Consider the following 6005-nt stretch of genomic DNA (forward strand, 5'->3'; position numbering starts at 1 on the left):
TGCATGTTACTTGGCTACTGCAAAATTTATAATATTCGATATAGGTACAGGTAAATTTTGTGTACCTACTTATTTTTTTTAGAAGAAGACATAATCTCTATATATATAAAAATCTCGTGTCACGATGTTTGTGGTCGAACTCCTCCGAAATGGCTCGACCGATTTTTATGATTTTTTTAATGTATATTTGTTAGGTATGAGAATAGGTCAACAAGTATATTTCATACCGCTAGATGATTAGGGTATCTCTATCCAGAAAAATTTTCTTTTATTTTTTTGACAATTTTTTTTTTTGTATTTTTTTTATTATTTGGCATAAAAAAATACCTATAAACTCAAATTTTCACCCTCCTACTCCCACCCTCCCATTTTTTAATCGCGATTTTATTATTTTTGTATGAACAAATTTAACCGTCGTTCGTATTTCAAACAGAACGAAATTATTTATGTTGTTGAATAACAGATGGCGCTACGTCCGAGAAGAATTTAAGAGAAGCGTCGCGTCATTTTGACATTTCATTCGGCATATCACAACGCAGTGCGTGCAAAATTTTGTACGATTTATTTTAATTTATCTATTTTTATGTGCGTGTATTACAGTGCACAATGCCAGCAATACGCAAGGGGGGCCATTTGGGCCGTCGAACGAATAAAGCAACAAACATGCAAAATAGTAGACCAGAAAGAACAGACGAACAAATCCAACAAGATAACAAAAATGTGCGTGTAAGCATGTCGCAATTGCGTGCATCCCAATCACAAGAGGAGAAGAGGTTGAAGAAATCAACAACGACAATTGGAACGGAGCCAAGCGCGCCGGTTCGTAGTTAACACACGCAGAGAAAATGGCCGACAACGCCAACAAGTACATAGAACATTTACATCCGCTTCGTTCCTTCGTCTCGCATTCGTGTACGAGCCAGATATTGAATATTCCGCTCATCCGAAAGTGCTGATTGGTGCTATGGACAAAGAATGTCCCCATTGTCATGCGCTCAAATTCAAACATGAGTCAGCCGGGATGTGTTGCGCATCAGGAAAAGTGCAACTACCAGAAATTGAGATAAAACCAGAACCATTGAACGGCTTGCACGGTTCCAGATTCAAACCTATTCCTGAAGTCCATTCGCACATTCAATTCATGCTTCCAAATGACTTCGTTCGGAGCAACAGAAATAGTTCACAATACTGCGGCAAATGGTCAACAATTCCATTCTACGTTCAAAATCAAAGGCCAAGTATACCACAAAGTAGGCTCATTGCTGCCAATGTCAAACGAACCACATAAATTTTTACAAATCTACTTCATGGGCGGTGAGGACATCAATCATGTGGATGCACGTTGCGGCTACAATAGCCTCAATTCGCCTAATGCCAGGCGCATCGTCGGCGAACTGGACGCCCTGTTGAATGAGCACAATGAATTATTGAAATTCTTCAAAGCACACATGCACGAATTGCAAAGTGACAATCACGCTATTGTCATCAATCCTGATAAAACACCAGCTGGAGAGCACGTGCGTCAATTCAATGCGCCTGTTGTTGACGACATTGCTGGAATCATGGTTGGCGACCGCACATCGACGCGAGAAATCGTGATTCGAAGAAGAAACAATAATCTGGAATTCATCGCTGACACACACCGTTCATACGACGCTCTCCAATATCCTCTAATTTTCTGGAAGGGACAAGACGGATATTGCATAAACATTAAACAATGAGATCCTGTCACAGGTAATTCATTCATTATGAACATCATTACTCATTTTGAATTGAGAAAATGAATAGTTGATGTTTTTTTTGTTTTTATCGGCGGTCATCGTCTACAGCGCTCTATTCCTCTTTCTGTCATATATCCCATCCCCACACACTTACGATACATTCGTTATTTTTTATTTAACAACCAAAATATTCACTAGAAATAATTTATATGGCAGAACAACGTTTGCCGGGTCAGCTAGTAATATTATATTATTGTCATTAATTCCATTTTTTTGTATCGTTATTTTTTATATGTATAAAATATCTGTTTTCAACATACATAAATAATTTCTTAAATAAATAAGAACTTTCTATATACGTTTTTAAATTTTTTGTTGAATTATTATGCTCAATATGCTCAAACTTGTACTTGATATGAAGTAAATAAAAAATAAACAAACAAATATATAATACTGAAATGTCATTTTGATTTCCATAGTAACGCACGTCTATATTAATAATTTAGTCGCTAGGACCATCCCCTTAGCAACCAATAATAGTCTTTTACTTTTTACGGATTTTTCTGAAATAACTTTCCATACAAAAGAGAATTAACTGAAAATTAATTCAATTCTGCTTAAAGATGGCTAAAAGTATTAAAAGAATGAATTGGCATCGTATTCTGATATATTCTAAAAGTTTCAAATGTCTAGCTAGTCGGGAAGTTAGTTAAAAATCGATTGCAATATTTGTACTGGACAAACAACCACCGGACAAACAAGAATACGAGCTAATAAAAACGTTGTAAAAAATGGGTTTTTATTGTTCTCGTATGATATAATTACAAGTGATATCAGTCGATCGCCATAAATAATTTGTTCATTGATCCTAGAAAAAAAAAGTGTGGCCACTCCTGCTTTAGATCTATGTTGTACAGAACGTGCTGCATTCTAAAAATTTATATTTCACTTCCATTCTTATTTTTTTTATCAAATATAGATAATAATTAATACTGTACGCCTAAATCACACAGAACATCTGTAGATCTGAATATTAATATAAAATCAACAACTAACCAAGTCACTAACAAGAAAATGTTTTATCTAGGTGTACCTAATTACTTATTGAATGCACAAAATGGTATATTAATAATCAATACTTACATACTCAAAATGTAATCAAATATCATAATATAGATAGATGATATTATAAAATAATATTATTGTGTGTACTTAAATTCACATTAAATAATTACTTTGCCTGAAGGAAATCATGTTTCAACATGTTAGATTACAGTGTTGCTATCTTTTTTTAAATTAAGTGTAAAAAATTATGATACACAAAAAACTTAATATACCATAGAGTGAATATACATCTTTTGAAAACATCTCCACACCAGAAAAAATCATTTTGTAGAAAAAAATACGACAGACTTGAACCTATATCTCCTGGATTCGCGCGAATATGCTTTATCAGTGTCGTGTTTTTTTTTCCTCCACAAAACGATTTTTTCCAGTGTGTATATGCATGAAATGTTTTCAAATTATGTATATTCAGTATATAGAATGTCACATTCTCAAATCTTGTGTCTTATTCATTGAATAAAAGAAATAGTTTATCATACATCGAGTTTCGGCTATAATATTGGGAGTTGTAAAAATTTTGTGTGTCGCACCCAAGGAACAGAAAATTATTGAGAACTGACTAACCATACTGGGTGTGGAATAACAGGTTACGGATCCCATGTATGGAAAAGTATGGGATGAACTTAAACATGTGTTAAAACAAATATTATTTTCAATAGTTACATGTGTATCATAACAATATGCATTAAAGTTTGTCACGTTGATGTAACATGCTTTCAATATTTGGGGACAGTCAGCGTACTTGTTTTACTTGGGTTTTACGGCCTGACCGTCATTAAGTACCATCATTCAAAACTTTGGTCCATGGCAATGGCTTTTACATTTCTATCTTTTCAATCTGTTCTGTGGGTGCGGCACTTGATACCGATAAGCGGCTTAAGTGTTGGACTATCACGCCGTGGGTCTCAGGTTCGAATCCTGGGTCTGGCAAGTACACATATTGTTTTTCAATTTTTGTGAGTCAGGGTATGGACCTAATAGGTTGAGCAAGTGGCTGACATCCATTTCTCGTAAAAAACAAAATCTGTTAATACAAACCTCTACCCTATGGAGGCCCATATGATCCTATTAGGATCGGACATGGTCAGAAAAAAAAAAAAAAAAAAAAAGTTTGATCACTTCACCTTCCACTTAACTTCAACTTTTTAATTCTGGTTTTAACATCCGAGTAGTTTTGCGCATGCTTTAGGTGGAAAGTGTGTTGCGCACCGCGTTAACTGTCTACACTTGTACGTCAAATAGAACAATTTTTTTAAGCAGTGTTTTATTTTTATAACGCAGATTTTAATACAAAGATGTGAAAAAATATAGTATTTTGGAAAAAGTAAAAAACAGAGAACATTTTTTATTTTGAATCCTTTGGGGTAAAATTATAGCATAATATACCTACTAATATATATTTTTCGCAGAATCATTCGGTTAGCAACACTAACATGATGTAGAACAGAAATTATCGCTGGCAGAGCTATGTGAACTAGCACTATCGTCATGAAAATTACCAATTTGAAACCGGTTTGAGATACGTACAGGCTATACATGCACTGCGTTCATCTAGCGAACGAAAAAATGCCCGACGGCTATTCTGAAAGATTTTTATTGTGGTTGGATTGGTAGACATAGAAAGGGTACCGTTCTGTACATTGGCGCATTGAAACATAACAGCTATAACATTTGTTTATGGCAGCCATCTTGGGCAGTCTGTTTTGACCACAAAGATGTTGAAAACCTCCTGTAAGGATGGAACCTAAATGTATGAAATTGAAGCAAAAAATAAAGACCACTGGTCCACTGATTAAATTAACTACGAAATAGTAATGCTGATGTGTGGCATTACTAGCTGCTTATCTACTCATCATGATATAGTTTTTTTATACACCCTGCAAATTCGTATATGCAATTGGGGAAGTTCTCTGCAAATGAACCTGCAATGCGAAGTCACTTATAACTAATGTAACCAGTGTTCCTTTTTCCACTTCAACTCCATATATTTAGTCACAATCTCTATAGAAGGTTTTTTAACATCTTTGTTTTGATGTATCAACCATAATATGACAATATAAGTATGGCATACCTACATGATTTTTTGTGATTGTTCATGGAAATAATCTAAATAAGGATGGTTCGGTGTATTTGGCTGTCATTTACAGTAATTGACGCAGTCTGTACATCCACAGGCAGTTGAAGCTACGGTTATGTTTTGACTCCGAAGTGGACCATGGTTCGTATTCAAAATAGTTAATGTACTTAAATGTTGTATTAAATATTAATAAAACAACATCTATTTATAACAAATTCAAGTTTATGGGTTGATGTTGGCAATATCTGTACATTCAATAATCTGACTGAATTTACAATTATGATTGTTGGTTTTGGCTAATGCACGGGACTGGTGCATGGGATATAATTGAGAAATCTTATTTTGTAAACAAAAAAGTTCCTTCGAAGTACATACCTAGTACGTATGATTGATGTATTCCATTTGACAAGTCAGCCATCTTGGCTAATTTTGGTATCATGATTGAAAATAAATAATAAAAGTAATAATAACGCTGGTAACCTCAACACATAGGAAAATTACATTACTGGCAGAATTATTGGTAATTTGTAAACAAGATAATTGATACCCAATGTCTTCAAACTATCATTACGTTGCACAGTATGATGAAACTATTTTTTGTGGTAGATCAACAAATAACTCCGTAACACGACTGTATAGTTATCGGTGGTTTATAAAAGATACTTAAAGTACTGACCTTTTAAATAAATACGCGAACACTAAACGATTTGAACACTTTAAAGAAAAATTGCACAAAATAACATCCAACAACACAGGTTTAATGTGTGTTGCCTAGTCTCCATTTTGTTTACAGGTTCTTTGACAATGTCGTTGCCCTTTTGGGAAATTCATTTTTCCTTACTAATTTTAGGGATACCAACGTACGACATCCCGTCAACCTGTAGTCATATTTTAAGAATTATTAACGAGGAACAAAATAAAATAAACATGAAAAAGAATATTTTTCTTTATTTGTTTTTAAATAACAATCAAATTTCAAACTTTGTAATACAAATGTACAAGTATGTGAATGGAACGTAAATAGATTATCCACCAACCTCTTTAGTAATTATTATATTTTTTTCACTGGCTACTTTATTTCC

At 33.9% G+C, this 6005-nt stretch overlaps 1 protein-coding gene across 2 annotated transcripts in view; it reads right to left on the minus strand.

Moving 5' to 3' along the window:
* Positions 1 to 5714, minus strand: part of Socs36E (Suppressor of cytokine signaling at 36E) — a 29995-nt gene extending 24281 nt beyond the window's left edge. For both annotated transcript variants that reach the window (XR_015071495.1, XM_085954236.1), the window contains exon 1: positions 5600 to 5714. The gene's annotated coding sequence lies outside the window, so the exon portion shown is untranslated. The remainder of the gene's footprint in view (positions 1 to 5599) is intronic.
* Between the last annotated feature and the right edge of the window lie 291 nt (positions 5715 to 6005).

Source organism: Rhyacophila brunnea, unplaced genomic scaffold (assembly GCF_057557595.1).
Source record: "Rhyacophila brunnea isolate RB1 unplaced genomic scaffold, BYU_Rbru_1.0 scaffold_4, whole genome shotgun sequence".
Lineage (NCBI taxonomy): Eukaryota > Metazoa > Arthropoda > Insecta > Trichoptera > Rhyacophilidae > Rhyacophila > Rhyacophila brunnea.